The 24,256-nt window shown below is 37.9% G+C and overlaps 1 protein-coding gene across 1 annotated transcript in view; it reads right to left on the bottom strand.

The window, feature by feature from the left end:
* LOC122810195 (neural-cadherin-like) overlaps nt 1-24,256 on the bottom strand; it is a 1,307,756-nt gene that overhangs the window by 867,100 nt on the left and 416,400 nt on the right. The gene's annotated exons all lie outside the window — the stretch shown is intronic.

Here is a 24,256-nt window from a genome sequence, read left to right as displayed (position 1 = left end):
AAATAGAAACCTCAGTCAGCACCTGTCACCCCTGTTGATGAGAGACAAAGGTGGAACTTCTGGGACAAATTTGTGGGTTCCCATCCACTCATCAATGTTGCACTTGAAGAGGGGCAGCAAGGTACTCTGTTTGACATGTATGGGAAGTCTGTTCCAGAGATGGGGCAGCCACTGGGAGATAAACCTGTCTCTCCAGCAGGTTTTGTTGATGTCGCATATTAGATTTAGGCCTATCGAGCGGGTAATGTGTGAGGAGTTAGACTTACAGATATGGAGCATCTCTAATGGGGGAGGGTCCGATATTGCCTTGTAGGTGAGACACAGATCACCTTTGAGAAATCTGTATGAAACCGAGTAAAGTTATGGTGATTTGAGCCTGTCCGCATAGGACAGCTGTTGGAGGCCATGGATTCTCTTTGTGAGGTATTTCTGTGGCCTTTCCAGTTGGTGCAGGTGTATGGAGAGGTACACACCAAATGAGGCATTATACTCAATTATGGGTCTAATGAGGGAGATGTACAGAGAGGTAATAACCTCCTTTTTTCTGGATGCAATCTCATTACTTATGAGCTCAACCAAGTAAAAGGCTTTTCTGACCACTGTCGTCACATGATGGTTGAATGTGAGTTTGTTGTCAACCTGAGTACCCAGGTCTCTCACCATGGGCTGTGTGTTTAGGGGGTTGCCGTTGATGTGGCAATCAGTAGGGGCAGTGTTTTTGCTGAATGGTATGATAATACATTTTTTTGAGTTTAACATAAGGCTATGACTTTGGAACCAGTTATTTGTAGCTGTGAGACCCTCTTGCAGTATGTTAACATAATTTGGGGAGTCAATGACAGCACCCAACTTACAGTCATCCACAAACTTGGTCATCCACAAGCCCTTTGTCTTTGTCTGGACTTCTGAAAAGTAGATGCCAAACAGTAGGGGTCCCAGGACAGATACCTGGGGACCACCTTTAGTGACAGGTCTGCTGTCGGAGGTGGTCGCACCAGTTCTGACCTTGTGGGTCCTATCTGTGAACCAGTTGGCCACCCATCTGATGAGATAGAGAATAACACTGAGTTGTGTTAGCTTTTCGATGATGCCAGAGTGGGGGATTGTGTCAAAGGTCTTGGCCAGGTCAAGGTAAACTGTATGTACTGACTTTCCCTCATCCAGGACCTTGGTGGCGGTCTCAAAGAAGTCAACTAGGTTCAATAGGCAAGATCTGCTCTGGATGAAGTTGAATTGAGTGGGGTCGAGTGTTTGGAGATTGTCTATGTCCTTGTTTATGAGATCCATAATAATATGCTCCATGGCTTTACAGATCAGACTTGTCAAGCTAATGGGGCAATAGTTTCCTGGGTCAGTAGTAGCACCACCTTTGTGCAAGAGGATGACAATGGCAGTTCTCCAAACAAAATGCATCATAAATTTTGGAACTTTATGTCCTAGGAGGTTAAATCTGGACATTAACCTAAATGTGGAATAAGGAGTATATCACAATTTTTCATTGTCTGTATTTTTAAAATATAACATTCTCTCATTTGTAAGGGAACATTACTGAATTTTTCTAAAGAATATGTGCAATGTCACTTTAAATATTTATATGCACATTTTAAATGATTTATATGAAGGTAATGGGAACTGATTAATTAATTAATTAATTAGTGGATTTATTATGTAATTAAGGGATGTGTAAACTATGTGCTGTATGGTGTGTTAATTATTCCTTGAAGGCGTAAGCCGTGGTACCGGATGCACCAATAAAGAATTTTCCTTACTGTTCTGCGTTCTTTGTGTTTTATTGTTTGAAGTTTAATTTTTGTGTGCTTTATAAATGGCAGTTTTCCACCCTGCTGGAATGAAGTCTGTAATTAGGCTGTGGTTGAATAGGGTGCTCAATGGTGAAGCTAGTTCTTGCTGGAGATGGTGCAGAATACAAGCTGGGATATTATCAGGTCCCATGGAAGCTGTGTACTTTGCCTTGGATAGGGCCTTTAACACTTGATCTATGGAGATGTGAAGTGTGAGACAAATATCGAGGATGTCAACTGGGCCTTTGGGGGGGGGATAAGGGGGTTAAGTTTGTGCTGAACCTAGCAGCTAGCAGGTTGGCTAAGTCAGCAGGATCAATATAAGTGGTACCATTAGGTACTAATTTGGAACAAACTCGGGCTTTGCCATGGAGGTTCCTAACATAACTGAAGAAGGACTTGTGGTTTCCCTTTGTTTCAGAGGCTAGTTTCAACTCATAATTGGCTTTGGAGTTTTTCACTAGTGATCTAATTTGCTTATTGAGGCAGAGGAATGAGATTTTCCGATTTGGGATTTGGTCCTTTTTCCCCTTGGACAACAGTTTCTTCCTTTTGTTGTAAAGCCTGTTGATAGAGGATGTCCACCAGACAGGTCTGTGTTTGCTTGAGGAGCAGGTTTTAGTTCTGTTGGGTATGGCTGAGTCCATGCAGTTGTACAGGTGCTTGTATATTGCACTGGTATACTATTCAGCATAGATGTATACATCCTCTGAGGGGGGAGGTAGTGTGAAGCTGCTGATACTCTCCCTTAGGAGGATGCAGTTAGCTTTTGAGAAGTTTTTTTAGCCTGGTTATGGCTAGGGAGGGGTTGGGTGGGATAGAAATTTCAAATGAGACAGACTGATAATCTGATCTCACCAGGGAAGAACATACTATGGGAGTAGTGCAGCAGTCACCCATGTTGGTGAGAACCAAGTCCAGTATGTTATCTCCCCTTGTGAGGGATGACAATGGTCTAGTGTGCTAGAGTTGATGAAGTCAAGAATAGTAGGACAAGATACAGTTAGATAGTTAAAGAGATCAACTGATATATACCAATTAAGTTGTAACTCATATATTACCATATTTACTGCAGAAATATGCTTCTTTACATCAGATATCACTAATTTGACAAAAGTGGATGTATCAGGAAGAAACTGGTTCATATAATCATTATAATCACACAAATTCATCACTACAATCGCTCCACCTTTGTCAGCTTGTTTGATTACTATACTCTCATTAGCTTGAGACCAATAATCTCTGGAAGATGGTGGGTGACTGAACCCATCTCTCTTTATTTACAATCAGTTCTAGGTAATTATATGAAGGTACATTAAAGACACACGGGAATTTTTACCATCATACCAAATGAATATGGCTTAGAAGCTATAAGAAGTTTCCTACGCCTGGGTACAGATCCTGGCAACAGAGATATTGTGAATATTTGTCAGTTGTTAGAAACCACTTTTACAAATAATATTTTTTTACCATAATAGCCAATTGTATTTACAAAAGTTGGGCATAGCAATGGGGACCTCTGTAGCTAACTGCTATGCCAATTTAGTACTTAACGTTTGGGAAAAAGAATTTGTATATAATGACTCTGCCTCCTATGGTAGTAAAGTTCATTTTAATGCATGTTTTGTTGATGGCGTGTTTTTGATCTGGAAAGGTTGTATTGATCAACTGAATAGCTTTGCAGAGTACCTAAACTCCTCAACTGACGTTTTGAAGTTTAAACTGACTTTTTCTAAGAACTCGATTGAATTCTTGGATGTCAGAATAAAGAAGAATGAAGAAGAGTTTACTACAAGTATATACAGGAAGAGTGTTCATACTAATCGGTATGTACATAAAAATTGTATGCATGCACTTTGTGACTTTAACGGAATAATAAAAAGTCAAATGTTGAGAGTGAGTAGGCTAAACATGAATGAGGATAAATTTAAACAACAAATGAAAGACATGGCTAAAGATTTTAGAAAAAGAGAGTATGATCAAGATCTAATAGATAGAGGTATGCACGAAACAATGGCAAATAGATCTGGGATAGCCATACTGTTCTTTGGTAAAAAAGAAATTAATCTGGGAATCAGAATTTATTACAAGGTAAACAAGATAAATTAAGATATGTGACTACGTATAACAATAGAACATCAGAGGTGAGAGAAGTGATATCAAAGAACTGAAATATCTTAAGGGTAATGTCGGGTATAGAGCAATTTACTGAGGACATATCAAGGTTTGCATATAGGAACACTAAGAGCTTGATGCAAAGATTATGTTATAAAGTGATGAAACAATCTGATAGAGGTAAAACAGGTAATAAACTATGCACTTTCCCATGTTATAACTTCAGCTGTTGTACACATATGACAAGTGAAAATATTTTTATTCCTCCTTTAACATCACAGGAATTTATATTTCGGTGCTTTGCAACTTGTAATACTGAAATTATCATATACCTTGCAACCTGTATCAAATGTAATGTATTTTATGTGGGTAAGTCTAGCAGGAGACTGAAAGGTCATATTTTAGAGCATCGGTCAGAAATGCATAGAAATATTTCCATGAATGACCTAGCTAAACATATATTGGAATTTGACATGAGTCCTGAATTTAAATTTAGAGCTATAGATGTTCTGATAAAGAGTCGTAGAGGGGGTAACATTAATAATGCTTTAGAAGTAAGGGAATATGAATGGATATTGAGACTTTCTGCAGATAGATACCCAGGAATTAATACTGCGATAACCTTGAAGCCAGTCTTAGTTAGAAAACAGGTGCAATATAGATAAAAATTTATTATGATATTTTAATTGAAGTGAATTAGAAATTGTACTGATGTTTTGTATATATTTTTTATATTTTTATGTCAATTTAATTGTTGTTAATTGGTCATATGATTTAATGGGTAGGATGTGTCACATTATTTTGATTTTGAGTATTTAAATGAGATTGATGTGATGGATTACTAGAACTGCAGAGAAGAAGGGTTTTTCCCGAAAGCTTTGTGTTTTTATTGTTTTTATTAAACTGTGATTTTCAATGTTTCTTGGCCTGGGTTTTACTTTGATTTGGGTTAAGCTAGAAGGCATTTAATTGAGGGAGGGAGAGGGAGTTGAATTTGTCACTCTGCTCAGTGAAGGTGGCACCACCGACCACCAATTTGGTACACTGATCTATGCTGCTTTTGAGGTTTTGGACATAGCTGTAGAAGGCCTTGTGGTTGTCATACTGACCTCCCAATTGGCCTTGTTGGACTTAGTCTTCTTAGTTTCTTGTTTAGTTTAATTAGAGATCTCCTATCATTATGGGATTTGCTCTTCCTGATTTTAGCCATGACTTTTGCTTTTTGTTATATTCCTTATTAAGGTTAGGATTCTACCAGTATGGTTTGTATTTAGAGTTTGTTTTGGGCTTACTTCTGGTAGGGTACAGCAACCTCTATACAGCCATTTACATGGTTGTACAGGGTCTTTGTGAAGAATTCCTCATAGGTTGCTGTGAACTCGGGATTGGGAGGGGCAGTGAATTTTGAAAAACTACCACTTAATATAGCATAATTTCCTTTTGAATAGTTCCTAACTATTACAGGGTTTTCTGGGGTTAACTAGTTATGTTTTTGTTTTTTTTTTTTTTTTAAGTAAAAATCATTGTGGTGCAACCTCACCAGTGGGGGCATGAAGTTGGGTGTACAGCACTTTCCCATATCGGTGAGTACCAGGTCTAGTATGTTTGAACCTCTAGTGGGTGTGCTCACTATTTGTTGAAGTGTTCAAGGATATTTGTCTTAATGAAGTCCAAGAATCATGCATGCAAGTATGAGGTAGTATATGTTTCCCAGTCTAGACAGGGATAGATAAAGTCTCACATGAATAAGATATTTGGGTATTTGGTTTAATGGCAAGTGTCTCCAGCAGGTCTACGTATGAACTATTGGGATTCTAGAGACATAGAGGGTTACCTATATCTTGTTAGGATATGGTATGGGACTCTGTCTATGGCAATTTGCATATGAATAAATTCCAGGGCATCATCCTGTTTAACCAACATAGAGTTATGCCTGTAGCCAATATAGATAGAGACTCTTCCACCTTTTGTCCCTGTCTGTGCAACTTATCATCTACATGTGTGGAAGGTACTAAAGCCTTGCACTGCCAGCATACTTTATGCAGATTTAAACCATGTTTTGCTAATGGCACATGTGTCTGTATTCTCCAGAATGAGTAGAGCTTGTAGGGTGTGAAGTTTCTTGTTTTGGTTCCTAGCATTGAGCAGTAACATATTCAGGTTTCTTGGGGTTCTATTTGCTATGTCTGTAGGTTTGTCAATATGGCACTGCCTAAAAAGGCTGTAAGGGGGTGGATAAAGTTTTAACCAATATTTTGAAGCCTAAGGGAGACAGGTGTTGACCATCATTTGCAAAGCAATGGCATCTGTTAACCATGTCTTCCCACGCTGATAAATACTGAATCCCCCTTGAAAGACACCAGAGCCAATTATTGAAGTCAGTCATCTTTTGTTCATATTGTGGCATCATCCTTTGTAAATATAGAATGATGCTCAAAGCAAGGCACATACTGGCCTGTATCCTTTCTCATTTATTTTATATCCCCAAAGACCCAAAACTGTCTGAAAATGTTCCACAATACTGAAATGTCCTTTCCTGGATCAATCAAGTACAAATATTATAATCAACAAATAAATCTAACTTTTCTCCAATACCATATTGGCTATAGCCTTGTACTTGTGAACCCCTTATTTCATTTGCCAATGGCTCAACATATAAAGCAAAACTATATGTAGAAAGAGGACATCCCAGACTTGTTCCTCTGTTTAAGCACAGTTTCTCAGACAGGAACTTTCCCACCTTAATTCTTGCCTTTAACCCTTCATATACCCTCTTTAACCATATTGTTTTATCAAGGAATGTAAAAGCTACCATTCCCCTACTCATAAAATCCCAGCCGATTCTATCAAGCCCTTTCTCTACAAAAAGACTGACCAACAACTATAACAGTGTTTTCTTATACTCTGCTTCCTTCTAGATCATTATTCTTAATGTTCACAAACATTTGCTTGCCCTGCACAAAACACTGGTCCATATTTCTATTCTCCTAGATAGTATAAGCAAATAGACATTATAATCACGGTCCAAAAATGGGTATATATGAAACCAGATCTGAAGGTTATTTACCTTTTGGGGTAATACAGCTTTCTTCCAAGATGCTAGTGTCCCTCCCCCCCTTTAAAATATTGTAAAATAAATCTTTCCATATCTTTACTGCTGTCTATTCCTAGAGACTCCCTTGCTGATTGGTAATACACCACCATTTTTTATCTCAACTGTCTCAGACATTTAATGTGCAGGCTCATCTTCCCCTAACATTGCAAAAATGAAGTCCATAAATAGTTCCATTTGTTTTGTTTCTTAGATTCCCCATCACTTTACTTTATAAAAATGTTCATACAATTTCAAAAATATCTCTGCAACTTTGTTGTCTAAGTCAATGTGCTAAAAGTTTTTGTTCTACAGTTATCAAAGAATAGCTGCTTAACAAAAATCTTTCTAAACTCATGCATGTAATCCAAATGCTCTCTTATATTCTGTTTAGCACTCTATAGTTGCTCCTTTTCTTGTTTTGTGGAATTTCCCCTCTTCAGTTACACTTTAATTCTTGTCAGTCCCTCTAAATAATCCCCATTACTTCTTTCTCTCTTATTTCTACCATGTTTTAAACTCCATTTTCATTTTATCCCACTTCCTAGCTATCCCTTCTGAAGTATTTTCTATCTTTCGTAATAACTTTTGAATCATACCAACTGTCCATTCCTCAAATTTCGGCTGTTTGCAGCAGATAAGTAGGAAAGTGCCAATGTCTCATTTTTACATTACGCTGCACCTTTACCTTAGGTTTTACTGGTGCATGATCTATTACAGTTATTGGATGAGTCTCAAAGCTTTCAGTTAAATAAACATGCTCTTGTAAAACACAACTTCTATCCAATCTAACCAAGTTATTGTATGTTTAGAAATAATATGTAAATTATTTCTGAGTTCCAACCACTAAATTCACATCCTCCACACCAAGTATGTGTTGGTTATTAATTTTACAAATTATATATGCCCTTATTTATGGCACTTCTTACAGTTTCTGTAAACCAACACCTATTTGCATTGTGTAATCGTTTACCACAGGAATGACATTTTGTCTCTTCTGCTGCCTCAATAACATTTTACCTTTCTGAAATTCTAGATGCTCCTGATGCAATTCAAGCACATCCTTTGCAGCAGTTTCCATCATAATTGTTTTACTTAGTGCTCAGTCTAAAGGTTAAATCTTTTACAACTACCTGTTTTGAGTACTTTCACAATGCAAACATGTCCTTCAAAACATCAGAAAGTCTTTCTCCAGACTCACAATACTAGAGCAATCTGCATAGCTTATCAAAACAATCAAATATGATCCCTCTTATGTGACTCCATTTATGAGAGTTACATTTTTCACCTATCACAAGGGCCTGTAGATGTTGGTGGTCTTGTAAAATATTTACAGTTTGTTTTAAAGATTTTATTTCCTTGGCTTTTCAGAAGTTAGTAAGCTGCACTGCAGACTGTATGTTTTAGCACCAAACAAACTCTGTAGTGTGGCAGATTCCATGTCATGCAACATCAATTACCTTTAAAATGCACTTCTTATTTGGTATGCAACTCCAGGTCCTCATCAGCACTGTCATATTCGTTAGCTTTTCCAACTATGGCAATTTCCACTGCTTCGCAACTTTATACTCACTTTTCTGTAATAATGGTGGCTTGTATCTAATCCCACTGTTGGGGTTTTATTTAGTATACTTACGCACATTGTGATCAGCTACTCTCTATATGTATCACCTATTTGTCTTGTTTTAACTATTGCTCAACTATACAGCTAGCGTTAATAGTAGAAGTGACAATAAATAACACATCCAATGCAGATTTCACATTTATAACCCTTCTGAAAAACACCGTGCTCACATCCTAAAACTCGTACATGCTAATTACTTTTTATCTGTACACAGAATTACTTTCTTTTACTGAAAAACAGTGGTCCTTCAAATTATTGCAATACCTGCTATCTCCTGTTGCTACCAGGAACAGGAATTTGTGTAAACATCTGTCTAAGTTTTAATACTGCATAGCTTCCAAGACTGGCAATACAGTATAGCGTCTAAGTGGGCAACAAGTGTAGTATGATTCTATGATTAAAAATGGGAAATTTATGAATAGACTCCTGTACATATGTCAGATATAATACCAAATATCACATCAGGATTGGCATTGTGAGACAGTTTGAGCAACTGCCCAGTGACCCAGCTCTCTTGCTGATCCCAATCTATTAAAATAAATAAATAAATAAATAAATAAGCAATATACTACCAGAATACTAATAACATGAGAATACTTGCACTGACGTTTCTGAGAAAACCTCACATTCAGACACCCAGAAAAAGACAATTTAGTGTAATATATCATCTTTTTCCAGCTGCCTGAGCTTGCTGTTACCTCAGAAATATCAGTGTTTTTTTTTTTTTTTTTTTTTTTTTTTTTTTTTAGTTTGAAACTATGGTACTCTTCCAGACTGTTTCTCTGGTCTTGTACCCACAAAGTACCAGAAAGGCTTTGGCTGTGGCTATTCCTGCTCATTTTGAGGGTAGCAGTGGATCACTTGAGTATCTGAAATGCATCCTTACTGGTTGTAATATCATTGCCCGGTGGTGGTGTCTGTATTGTTGCCTAGCCATGATATTTGTATTTATGAAACATTATTGTACTTATTAATACATCAACATTTCATAGATGGAGATGTGCACTGCGATAAGAGAGATGTGCTCTTCATTTGATTAGTATCCTCAGTTTCTGTGGAGTCAGTTGGAAAATGCAGATCATCTGAAATTTTCCAGCTTGCCTATCCCAAGGGGAGAATAGGGAGTCCTAGAAAAGGTTGTGGCTCATAGTAGAGAATGAGAGCTCCAACTCTGCCATAAAAGTACAGGAAGCTCAACAGATTGTTTGCAAAAAGTTCCATACTGAAGCCAATGCATGCAGTTTATGGAACAGCACCAAAATCTAAAAGTCCCATGGATGATGGCTTGATTATGTTTTCACCGTAGCTTGTATTGTGGCCATGATGAATTAGTAGGTAAACAAATAACTCAGTAAGGATGGGGTATATGGTGTAAAGGATCAAGAAATATATATATATATATGTACTCAACAGCAGATAGTACAAACTAACTGCAAAACTTACAGTCAACAAGCAACTATTGAACCAGGTCAACATGCAAATAATGCATACATATACTAAGGAAGGATGATTGCTTTTCTAGTACTATTTCAACAAGTAACTAGAACTACCCCTTAGGATACTACAACAAAACCATTACAATAATTTATAAATATTCACAAGCATATCATTTACAGTCTTTGCAAATGATATTGTCTTGTATCTCTCAAAACTATCCAGATCCATTACAGACTTGTTACAAGAAATTTCTGCATTTATTAAAGTATTTTACTATAAATGTAAACAACTCTTTAATTTTCCCATGCAACATGTACATTTACTAATACCCCAAAAGAGACTGGAAGTGAAAGCAAAACAGCAATTAGCATTGCTGCAGCACAGGTCTTCCTTCTTATTCTTAGTACTTGGCTGCAAAAGTTTGAGTGTTGAATTTGTGTGGCTTCCCTGTGCCCATGTATGTTTTCATTGGTACAGTTTCCCCCCACATGTCATATACATAATGTAGGTGTAGTGGTAATCCTCCATATTGTTTACATGTCTGCATACCACACCCACGTGTATGTGCCTCCTGTGATAGACTAGTAAGTATCTTATCCAGAATTAGTTTCTCTGCCTAGTACCCACTGAAGTGTCTACTTAAGCTCCAGCCAGCTCATAACCCCGAATGAGATAAGACAGGTACTGAAGAATTCATGAATGAATAAATGAAGAATAAGGTAGGAGGAGACACTAGATACACAGCAAATGAAATATGTGCGAATCAAATAGACAACTAGCTGAAATACACACAAATTAACAAAAACAATTTTGAATATACCAAAGATGACATAATGAAAACAGAATTTGATATTCTAACAAAGGTCTGCACCATAAAAATAAACATGTTCCAAAGTTTTTTCTGTATCTTCATGACCCCATCTGTGACAACACCCAAACTCATTTCAAGAAAGAAGTGCTATAAAGCCTGTAATGGTTCAGTAAAGAAGCAGCAAAGATGTAACACGTGGAAATGAATAACTTTTATAATCATTCTTTCATTAAAGGTGGCAGCTATGTAAATTAAAATAAAACTGTTTTCAGACAGGTCTAAACACGATACACACACAGACACACAGACACACAGACACACACACACACACACACACACACATACACACACACACACACACACACACACACACACACACACACACACACACACACACACACACACACACAGTCTTCTCCCTATAAAAAGCTGTGTTACATTATTTGGAATGGGCCTTTGTGCTTGAAACAGCTTTATTTTAGAAATAAAAAAATATATATATGTTTAGAATTCAAAGGTTCACCAGCAGGAAATGCTCAACCAGGACTAATGTACTTCCCTATTTGTTTGGACTGTGCACTTCATGGAGTTAAAACAAGCCTGCAAGCAGTAAAGGATCTTTGCATGGACATCAGTGGAAAGAGAACACAGCCTCCATTAGCAAAGCCAGTGAGCTTAAACTTTTATATTTTACCTATGTGTGTGTGTGTGTGTGTGTGTGTGTGTGTGTGTGTGTGTGTGTGTGTGTGTGTGTGTGTGCGTGTATGTGCGCATGTGTGTGCAAAAAATGTTTTAATTGTTTTGGTCAGATCTCATTTACTGCTGGCATGACTACATTGGAAGGCACTGGGATTATAAATTGGGTAAAATCTTGAGAACCCAGTAATTATAACGCTTTGCATATGTTCAGTATAAGGTTTATTTAGTTGTGGTAAGTGTTCTTCATAACCTGAAACAAAAAACACAATTGCCATATGCACTTAAGGCTAAACACTCCTCATATTGAGTTTGGCTATCAGTGGTGTGAGTTAAAAGACTATATTACCTGTCCCTTATTACTGGAGATGAAAACTGCAGGTCTTGAAACCATAGCCTATGAGCATCACATATTAATTGGTAGCATTTGATGGGACTTAAAGTCTATGTGTTACATAATTGGTGGAAGAGACAAGATACATTGAAAATAGGACTTATGGCCTGCAAAACAGATCTGCACAAAAAATTTGTTTAAACTCTTGCAGCCACAAGATAAACATGCAGCAGCATATATTGCCTATGAATTATACTATTTTTAAGGTAGTTAGGAAACAGACAAAATGGAAGAATATGTCAACATGTTTTTGCCACAACTGGTTAAAGAGTGTAAATCAAAAGGGCTCACAAATAATGGCCTGAGCAAGGGTAAATTAATAACCACCTTATAGGTAGTCAATGTCCAGTCTAATAGATATGGAGACAGCATAGCTGGGGCTACAGGTGTACAGTAGAAGAAAAAAAAACATCAGAATCATGTCGACTTGCCGAAGGTAGCTTTGGCAGCAGTAAAAAATTTGAAAACATCTTGCTGAAACTATCCTTGGTGAACATAAGAAAACATTTTTTTGCCCCCTGCATACGCCATGTGGGAGACACCCCCACCTCCCCCAAACTTGTATATACCAACTCCAAGATTGCACAGCAGAGGAAAAAATGGCAAACTCCACTGCTGGCAAATTTAGTTTTGTTGAACAGTGTTCGAACATTTTACAGTCAGCGAAACTAACCAACAATTTGGCACAGTCCCAAGTCCATGTAGTATGTTCTCACATGATCTCAGTATGAAGCTTAAACTAAAGAGACTAGACCTGGAAATAATGTTATGTATATGTCAACGGTATCTCAGTGAAACTCACCTGTGATCTACAAAAGGGAGTTTCAAGAGTTGTATAATGTCTGCAAATGTTCTTTTCAGTAAAGAGGCAGCAAAGATATAAAGTCTAGAATATATATGAACTTTATAATTGTTCCTTCAGTAAAAATGCTTCTGTGCAAACAAAATAAAACTATTTTCAGGCACACACGCACACACACACACACACACACACACACACACACACACACACACACACACACACACACACACACACACACACACACACACACATATATATTATCCTCAAAACTGTACTAACATATATTCTAAGCATGCTGTTTTAAAAGGGAAAATTGGTTTTCATGTGAAAATACTAATATGCAAGAAATTCTGATATGGGAATGCTGTACTTTCCTATTTGCTTTAACTATGTACATGATGGAAGCAGTAAAGGATGTATACATGGACAGTAGAGGAAAGACAGTTCAAACTGCTTTTCCAGAATCAGTGAGCTTAAACATCTGCATTTTGTATGGGTTTCAGCTTCTGATTGTTTAAGAAATTCAGTGGTAACTAGACTAAGCAATTTAATGATAATGGTACATATAAGACAATTTACCTGCAGTTAATGTTTTTCAGTTCTTATTTATCAATTTAAAACCTTTTATTTTAATATTCTCTGTGTAAGCATATGCTTTTTTGCATATATCTGTATATTTATATGTTCATATTTCTATTTTGTTTGTATATTTCTGTTTGTATATGTATGTGAGCACAAACTGTTAAAATCAGTTGTTTCATGTGGTATAGTGTTTGAGTCCTTTACTCACTATTTGCCTATTGTATAATTCTGAGCAAGTCAAGTGCCCACACAGTTCTCTTGGGAGCAGTATGAACTACATGGGACACTATTCTACTCTGATTCAAAATACAAATTATGTTCCCTAAATTCTATTAGTTAAATTATTTTACATTCAATTACAAAAGCTTGTGGCTGGAGGATTATTTTTTACATAAAAGTATTGACACAGTGTTGATGAATTAAGTGTTGACATATAGCTTCAGCATGGTCACGGTGGTAAGGGTGGCCACTGTGTTGCAACTGTTAGCGTTACAACAGCCTCACAGCAAGAGGTTCTCTGGTTTGATTCTCTGGTCGGATGCCTTCTGTGCGGAGTCTGCATGTCCTCCCTGTGGTCAAGTGGGTTTCCTCCAGGTGCTCCTGTGTCCTCCCACATTCCAAAGACATGCAGAAGTTGGATTGGACACTCTCAATTGGCCATAGGTGAGTGTGTGTGTGTGGACGTGAGTGGCGCAAATGAACTATTGTGGCAGGGCTAGCCACCCAGTGGTGTAAATTTTGGCTTGAGATGATTGTCACTGTAGACATGACACAGTGACCTCGTGTGAAAAACAATGGGAAAACGGGTTGAGGATGGATAGATGGATGGATATAGCTTTTGAAATGTGACTGTATAGCCATAGCCACCAAATAATTTTACTGCAGTCGGTTCATTCAGCAGTGGACAATAGTTATATACTTAGAGTAATAGATTGATTTTTGTAATTGGTGGCGTCATTCTATAAAGTTGGAAAGGAATACTGTCACTAGAAAGGTGTCATTAATACCTTCTGTTTTAGCCCACTTAAACTGGAAGATCCAGTTTAACAGTACAGATATTGTTGATATTAAAGAAGACTTTAGATTTCTTGGTATATGGATGAGGAGCTTCAACGTCATATTGAGGTTACAAAGTACTTTCACCCCCACAAAACAAATGTAACATTTTATTTAACCACTCCCACAAAACAGATGTAACATTTTATTTAACCAATCGTAATACCTTTCTCCTTCTCTTTCTCCAACTATTTCCCTTATATCACTATTTCTGATTTAAATCTATTGCATTTTTGGAAACAAAATGCCTCGTCACATCACAACTTATTGCAGCACTATTCAACATAGGAATTTTATTATTCCCCCAGAAGAAATGTATCATTTTATATAACCCACTTTCAGTTCTTTGTCTCTCCCCTTTCCCCTGTAATTTTTTTTTTCATTTTTCTCTCTCTCTCTTTCTAATTTAGATATATTGTATTTTTGAAAATCTAGTGACTTCGCGCATTAAAACTCAATGCGGCAGCAACTCATTGAAAAGTGCTTTTACTCCCCTTTCCCCCCATGTTTTATGACCTTGGGTTTGTTTATAACCTTCCATAACTCCCCATGGAAGACTTTGTTACACAAGGATAAAGAAAAATTGTGTTAATCTCTTCATTTTGATGAATTGTATCCATGATTATCTGCAATTCTGTGATGCAATAGAAAGGATGTATTTGTTCTGTCATAATATAATTACTTCAGCACTTGATTACAGATAAGGTTTTACAATTTATATTTCTGCATATATTTCTTTTTTCTATTTTAGATACATTGCATTCTTCAATAACAATTTAGTTTTGTAGTCTATTGTACGTAGGGAGATGTTTTGTTTGTTGATATACATCTGCTCCTACAATTCTCTGTGTATTTAATAATTATTTTTCTCCAGTTTATCCTGTTTTCTTTTGTTAATTTGCTTGCATAAATATACATATGAATATATTTTGGTTACAACTTTTTAGTATTTTATAACTAACTTGTTTATATTGCATTGTTTTTATTCTTTTTACAGTTATTTTTATTTGTATCTCATTGTGCATCCTCTGTTATATTATCTGCGTATGTATTTCTGGGCAGATTCATGACAAGTGCTCTACCTAGTTAACAAATTCAAATTCAAATACATTCATACATAAACACATGAAGACATACTTACATAAATAAATAAGTACATATACACATACATTCATATATACATGCATACATACATACATATATATGTACATACATGAATGCATGTAAGTACCTTAATTTACAAATTGCTAAAACATTGTCACCGCCCCCTTAAGAAATAAACTACCTATACAAGACAATTATTATATACTCAGAACTACACAGGACAACAGTTTCTCTCTAGTACACCCTCCATTTAAAACTGCTGTAGGTGGGAGAGCCTTTTTTAGACTGTGACCTGCTACTTGAAACTACATGCCTACAGACATCAAAATTTAGAAACCATTAAAAGTTTCCAAATGAGGTTAGGAACAGACCATTTTGTCCTGGGACATCTTCAAATGGGCCCAGTTACATAGACTAGCAAGAATTAAGAGAATAAGGGGAGGATAGGATTAAATAGGATGGAGGGATGTTTAGGAGGAAATGAGGTAAGGGTAGGGTGGGGCTTAGAGGGTTTTGTCAAGTGTAACTGAGGTAGGAGTCGCATTTTGGTGTGAACTTGCTAGTTAGCAGGTTTACATCCAAGATGACCTGTTGGAACATGGGTGTCAGGTCGGACTTGGTTAGTAGTGGGCAGGTGGCAGAGGTGAGTAATGGTTGTGTATATATATATATATATATATATAGGAATGAGGAGGTAGATTTTCACTGAAGGTTTGAATTTTGGCTCGTAATTTAAGTTAATTTTCTGTGGTTGTGGTTATGGGGTTTGGGCCATTATGACTCGGGTTGGAGTATGCCTCTTGTTTAAGAAGGTGATCTTTTCATATACTTTGATGAAGAATGTGTTAAAGAGGCATATGCAGAAGTTTAGGTGTAACAGTTTGATTCAGTGTAACTCTTGCAGCCTCACTACTCCCCAGTGCAGCAGTATCCTTTCTGTCTTGCATTTCCTGGTTGGTATGGATATTGAAGTCTGAAGAGAGACTAAATGTAGCTTCTAACAAAAGTGTAAAAGCCTAGTAATAGTATACTCTAAGCTACACCTACTTCACCTGCTTCTTATCATGGTTTCAGCCATTTTATTAGATGGGGTTTAGGTAATGTAGCTTTGTGAGGCTATCCTTCAGGAGAGTAATGCTAGTAGAGTCTGTTATTGGGGGGGGGGGGGGTTGCTGATGTTCTTCCAACAATTGAAGAGACTTTGGCATCTTGTGTGCATTTGCTGTTTTCGCGGGCTTGGGGTACATCCTTGTGATAGTGGGGACAGCGTACATGCACTGTCTCCTTGGGCTTCTTAAAAGAAAAAAAAAATGAATGATAAACAAGGGTGAATGCAGAGAGGTTCCATTTGGTTGGAGGAGTTTTTCATGGTTGTTTCCGTGGAATGGTGGTTCCTCAGCATTGTGCTTCAGTGCTCAGCTTTGGAGGCTATTCTAGCTTGGGCTTCATGTTGGTGTTGGGTGTGCTTTGTCTAATTGTCTGGATGGGAGAGTGGGTCACCAGTTTGAGTGCCTGTTTGTTGCCCTGCCTTTTGGGAGAGCCTCTGTTGTCCAGTCCCCTTCTTTTAGGAAGGTGAGGGACTTTTGAGCCCAGTTGGTCATGCAATGCAGTTATGTGATGTAAAATGCATCAGCAATTGCTTGGGTTGGAAGCCCCTTTTGACTGATGTCACCTCACAATCATCTTCAAAAATCCTTGGTCTTCCGGCAGATCACTGGGTTGATCTGAGGATGGGAGTCACTAAGTAGTTACGTACATTTGAGTTTCAGACTTCATATCCTTCAGAAAACATATGTTGAATAAAATTCTGTTACGTTAGCAACTTTATATGCTTATAAGAGCAGTACTTAAATTGGGAGGTTAATTCTGGGTTAGGTCTAGGAGAGCAGAAGGGCTTAGAGTCTTGCATTTTGTTTTCTACATGGTGTTTCTCTCATATCTTGCTTGATAGGAGTGTCACAGAGATATAACTTCGGAGGTAAGGTTAGTTTAGGATTGGCCTGCATGGCTGCTGAGTCATGATCATACTTGACTCTGTTGCTTCTGTTGCTTGCAGCACAAGTCCTGTTTTGTAGCAATCCTCTAAGGGCAGTCGTGGTTGTGGTTGCATACCTCTCATCAGTACAGAATTTTAGCTTATATTTTTTGGTCCATTTTCATAAAATTGTGCCTTTCTGGCAAACTAGTGACAAATCGTTAAAGATTGAAGTTAGAAAATAATGACAGGCATTCGAGTTTTAGATGCCATACCCTTCATGAAATTCATGCTAATGCAGAGCCTGTTATCCTATCAACTTTCTAAGTTTAAGAGGATTATTTCAAGATTGCCCCTATTTGTTCCTTTTTTTTTTTTTGAGAGAGGTATGGATGCTTGTCTTGGGATGGGCTTAGTATAGAGCTCTCAGATTTGGTGTGGAGGAACGTATTTGCAGTGGGTATTGCTGACTTGGGGTCAGGTCACTATGGGGTAGTTTGTGAGAGATTGCACTGGGTATTGTTTCGCAGGCTTTCCTGGAGTCTTCCTAGTAGCATCTTTCACAGGCTTTGGTTAGGCACCATAAGGGTTGACCACTGGTGGGCTCGTCTTTCCACGGGTACATGTAGCGAAGTACACATGCTAATTTAACCTGAGGCTGCAGTGAATAGTTGTGCTACACTGTTAAGGCCAGCCATTTCTTTATATTAACTGGTGGCAGGGTTATAAATTATGAAAGCATAGGCTTTGTCCATCGCATACAAATCAGTTAGATGAAATATCAGGGTCTTGACATATGAATTGATGACAGCAGGCATGCAATTATGTGCACGTTCATCTCAGTGAGACTTTTCAATTTGCGGTGAATATTTATTTATTTATTTGATATTTATTCATGGATTATTTACTGATTTTATTTTAGGGTCAGGAATAGGGTAGAAGAGGAATAGAAAGATTAAAAAAAGGGGGGTAGATTTTGCTTCTCTTGGTCCTTTTTCATAGTTTTCTAGCATGTGCAACTGGGAGGGCGTATTTTGTGGAATTGTTTTTCAGGGGTGGGGGGCTGATCATTGTGGTTGGTGGCATGCTGATGACAAGCTTTTAGGCAATGCAGTGGGAAAGTGAGGGGCACTTGCGTTGGACCTTCGGGCCCTGTGGTAAGACATAAAGAAGTAGGTTACAGTTAAGCATGGGAACAGGCAGCTAGACACATATATGCATGTTCTATGCATACCTCTTGAATTTCAACAGAAGCAGGGACAAATCTGTGAAAGATCAGTGACACTTTTAAAATATTAGGGCTAATTTCAGACTTTGACAGGCTAAGTGAATATGAATTCATATACAACTTAAAGACGTCATTATTTATGAAGTGTAATTCATTACCCATCTTCATAAGTCACCATTTGTAAGTAGGGATTAAGAGGGCAAGAGCTAAAATGCAAGGCAAAATCAGGAACAGCCCTGACAACCAGGGACAGTTGACAGGTATGTTTCCATGCATTTGGGCACAGGCAGCCGTACGGCAAATGGCAACAGCAAGACAAGCGGGTCATACCAATATTTAACATATACTCCCCACAGCAGCCTAACAAGACACAACTAGTCATGGACAATACAGCTGCATAATGGAAATGGACAGAATAAGATATAAATGTGTAACTGTCAAAATTAAGGCGAATACCAAATGATTTAGCAGGACGGTGATAGGGACAATAAGGGGCTTGTCAAGCCTGTTAAGCAAAGCAGATAAATGGTATATTAATCAAAAGCCAGATTTCATTCAAAATCATCTGTCTGCTTTTTATGTTTATACAGAGTGATGTGTTAGTCTTTATACCCTGTGGGGTCGTTGTCCTGCTTTACTTATAGTCTTGGTTGGGCATTTATCTTGGTGTAAGAGAGAGGGATGACTGACATGTATTTTATTGTTATCAACAATAAGTGGTCATTGTGGCTTGAGGTTGCTGGTGAGGTAGATTTTAGCTCATTATTTAGTGTGTTTTTCTCTCTCTCTCTCACTCTTAACTGACAGATAATTCAGTGAAGAAGTTAACGGGGGGGTCATAGTGACAAGGTATTGTTGCAGAGAATCTAGTCATAGGGTTTGGAGGAATTGTTTTGTTTCAATTTTCATTTTATAAAGTCAAGGTACTTATTCTGTTTTCTTTTGTTGCAGGCTGTGGTGGAATGGATTTTGAGTGGACATTGCTTGGTGATCTGAAGTGATGGAGCTTGGAAATATATGAAGATTTCTGTGCCTTGATAATGCACAATAAGGTCACAGGTGGGGGGAGTACACAGTGAACAGTGAGCAGTTCTTTGTCGGAAGTACTTTGGAAGGCAATGGATTTTCCTTGTGGGGATGTTTGATTGCGGGAGTAGTGTTCAGTGGGTTAGCAGGTAATTCTGATTCAGTGCTAATTATGGCACATCAGGGTTGAAGTTTATCGAGGTAGGGTATGGGTAGGTTGAAGGAGAGGTATGTGGGGACATGGTAACCCAGGGAGGGTGATTGCATTAGGGAGAGTGGGGTTTTCAAAAGTGGGGTGGAGTCCAGCTTTCATAGGATCATAGAAACCCAGAGGTTACTATTTTAAGGCCTCTGGTAAGCTAGCTAATTTTAATTATTTCTAGAAAGGAATGTGTGTCAGTCTGGTTCAACATGGAACTTGGATGAACATGATTTTTACACAGGTGAGGGACGTGCCTCAAGGCGAAGTATACTTGGGAGGTATGCACATGCAGGTATTTTATAGTCTGAGCATCTCAGGTTTCTTTGCAGTTTATGGTCATGGTTACAGCCATTTGCAGATCGAAGCAACAAATTGGGGGGGTTGCCAATGTCACATTTTCTAATAGGGGAATATCACTTTATGTTTAGTTGTTATTTGGGTTAGTGTGATTGCATGGGGATGCTTTTGCACTGCTGTTTAGGGAAATGTTTTTATGTCCTTGATATAGGTGTTAACCGGGCCCATACAGTATTTATAGGCTGTATAGAAATCACTAGTTGACTCCCATAAGTTTGGTAATGAAATTCTCCTTCATATGCAGTGTCTGATTGGTAGATCAATTTATGGGCTGCGTTTAATAAGGTAATTTTAAATGCATTGGGTCAGCAATTTCTATTTGTGGCATAAGTCAAGGATTTTATGGTGGCTATGAAGTTTGTTTGGTGGTTCAGAGGGTTTACGGTTTCTTTTGTTTTGCAGATGGGGGGGGGATTTGGGCATTGGGGTTTTGCAATCAGCTGCATTACCATGCCTATGGATGGTTTCATTTATTGGTTATCAATTTTTGTTCAGAGCCTATACAATGGCCACAGCATGTAAATATTAGTTCGCTAGAGAGGAAGGTGAGGCATGTGGTGGCTGATAGTGCAGTAGGTAAGGAGGTCATGCTTTTCCAGCAGGCAGTTGAATATTGGAGCTTGTTTGGGGTGTTTTCCTTTCCTACACCAACAAGGTAATGTCTTGTTTTGCTGATGTTGTGTGGGGAGCAGCAGGATTGGTGTTCCTGTTTTATTGGGAGTTGGTGTTTTCTTGGAATGGGTCAGGTAGGAGAATCTCCAGGGGAGTGTACTAAGTAATGGTTTACTGCTTAGGGAAGTACTGGTGGGCTGAGGTAGGTCAAGTGGTGGTGGAAGGATTACATGATTGTGGCAGGATACCGGGGCTGATTTATAAGTAAAGATTATGGTGAGGAGGTTATAATAGTCAAATAGTGCTGCAGCCATCAAAGGTAAGGATATGGCAGTCTGCATTTGTGATTTTTCTCAGACTTTGAATGGGGGGGGGGGGGTTGGTTAATTATTACAGTTTGTGCGGTGATGGCATGTCACTAACTTTATTTGGGCTGGTGGCATTGGGCATTTTCAGGTGTTGGTACTTGTGTTGGTTAGTTTGCTTAATTTTAGTGTTACAGTTTAGGGAGCAATTGGGGTCAGACTGTGGAAATCATTTGGTGTGAGGATAAGATTGCTATTAAATGGAATTTGGATAAGGCTTATGTGGTTATTACATTCATTGGGCAGTAAATTGGGGTTGCAATCTGATGTGAAGGTGTTAATTTGCCACTGCATGGTATCAAGTGGCAGTGGGCTCATGGTTCGTTGTTTAGAAGGCAAGGGTACAGTTGACTTACTAACAGTGGGTACACCGAATGATGTTTGGCCTTATGGAGTGTATGGTGACAGGGGGAACAGCCTGGTCAGGCTGGTGGGTGGAGAAGAGGGGCAGGCTTGCCCTCTTTTGTTCCCCCTCTGTTGTTGGATGTGCAATTCAAAAAGTTGGGAAAGAAAGTGACCGGTTGCTCTGTTGGATAAGTTAATGAGCAAGCACAGCTGCTTATTTGGATGGTGGTGTAATTCAATAAATTGAAGGTGAGCGGGGTAACACTGCCTTGTTAATGCAAAGTTAAGTGAGCAAGTGGGGGACGCTGCTTATCAAGGGTGAGCGGTTACGCTGCCCTTATGGTTATTTTATGTTTTCTTTTATGGATGTTATTATCACTGGTGTCATGTTTTTGGTTGAAATTTATAACTATTGGTTAACAGTCATATTTATGGAAGTTTAATAAATGTCGACAAATGTCATTCGGTGTTGTTTATTTATTGAAGTCGACCAGGACAAGATGCAGTTAAAGAGCATCTCTTTACTCAATCTAGCTGCAATTGCTACCATGACAATGGTTAGGTAAATTTCCATCCCATATCATGAATAATAGAATGCATTTAAGAAACTTTTCTCAGCCTCTTAATGTGGCATCTTATATATATTTCATATGCATATAAGAGCTTATGTATTATATTTATGATCACACTGTATTTTGTAGATATCTTAGCTTGCATTTTGTATAGATTTTTCTTTCACTCTTACCATTATGTTCTGAATGGTGCTGTGTACTCATTTTGTGTATAATATTGTTGACTGAAATATGCTGCTGTATTTTCTGCTCTTTAAGCTTGAGTCATGGCTGAAAAGGGTCAATCGATCAGTCAACTTACCTGGTGAGCAATTATTAAATAAATAAATAAATATATGCACATACAGTCAGTGGCCAGGTACAGCACACAGCAGTGTGAAAATTATACCTAGGTGTATATATCTATTATTTGCCATTGCCTATTGATGCTTTTCATCTACACATCTGCAATAGCTATACTCTGCTGGGAGAAGAAAACAGTATATAGTAATCCCTTTTCTTATGACTGCAGGGACAGTAAAAGTAGTGAGCAAATGTAATGTATGTGATCCTTCTGTTCTGTATGTGGTTTAGGAGACCACCATAAGGTTGGCCACTGTTAAGTCTGTGGGTTGAAGATCATATCTGTTTCTGACTTCACAAAGAGGACTGATGTGAAAAGCCTTAATTTATCTTGCAGATAGTACTCTCCTCGGTAATACTGTTTGTTAATTTTTTTTTTATTTCTTTTATAGCTTTCTTTGATGATTGTTCCATGTCAGGTTTATTTTCCGTTTTTTTTTTTTTTTTTTGGTAACTCTCTGTTCTCAATATCAAAGAAAGGAGACTATAGTAAAATAGTCTTAAACACAGAAAATTGTAATAAAAGTACTGGCAAAATCCCATCACACTGTTGCACTGATAAATGTATGTAATGCATACACCATTCAGTCCATCTCAAATGCCATATGGAGACTCATCACCCTCTACTCAAGAAATCAACACCACTGCAAAATAAATGAAAAAGCTGACTGGCTAACTCTGAAACAACATGCTGACTTTCTACTTGCCTCACAACTATTTAAACTTATCAAGAATGGGACCTTCCTCCACTAGCCTCCAGATGATTCAGAGGTGCACCAACATATAACCTTAGAAAGCATAACCGCTCTATTAGGTACCAAGATAAGGAAGATAGTCATCAGACATAATTTGTAAGGGATGCCACCAACAACCTGCGTACAAGACCAAAAGGCCACAGGACATCAACTTCAGATTGAAGGAATGCTTCCAGCAACTTCTGAATGAAAAATACCCCCCAGAAGCTGTACTGCCCCATACACAACCTACAAAGAAAGAGGAAGAAGAGCCTACCCAAAAAGAAGCAAAAATACCACTAAGAAAAATGAACTCAGGAAAAGCAGTAGGTTCAGATGAGATCATAGCTGATATGATCAAGATGTTGGGGAATGACTCCTGATGGTACTGATACCAATATGAAGAGAAAGGTATATTCCAGATGACTGTAGAATAAGCATCCTAGTGCCAGTGTTCAAGAACAAAAGGGACATTTGCAACTGTTGGCAGTACAGAGGTATCAGACTTCTGTTACACTGCATGAAAGTGCCAGAGAGTGAAAAACAAATATAAAGAGTGGTAGAAAGTAAGATGGGCGATGAGCAGCTCAGATTCAGATGAGGATACTAGACAACTGACCTGGCTTTTGCAGTGAGGCAAATAGTGGAAAGCATACCTCTTAATTGTCCAGATTTTTGCATAATGTCTAGTTTTTGCCTCATATTTGTCTGTTCTTCATAAAATTATTGAAGTCGAAAAATAATTATAGACATTTAAGTTTCAGACTTTATACCCTTAAGAAAATTTATGATACTGCAAAAGCTGTTTGTCTATCAACTTTCTAAGTTTATAAGAGCAATATTTAAAAATTGTCCCTATTTTTGGGTCTTTGTCTCCCCATTATTTATGGCTTTGTCCAACTTTTGTGTGCTAAGAGGTTGAGAGGTATGGTGGAGAAGAAGCTAGAGATGAGGAAAAGTCCAAGTGGGCAGTTCTAGTCTTGG

This window comes from Protopterus annectens, chromosome 8.part1 (genome assembly GCF_019279795.1).
Source record: "Protopterus annectens isolate FY-2018-M chromosome 8.part1, PAN1.0, whole genome shotgun sequence".
Classification (NCBI taxonomy): Eukaryota; Metazoa; Chordata; order Ceratodontiformes; family Protopteridae; genus Protopterus; species Protopterus annectens.
This window is presented reverse-complemented; position numbering and strand designations above follow the sequence as displayed.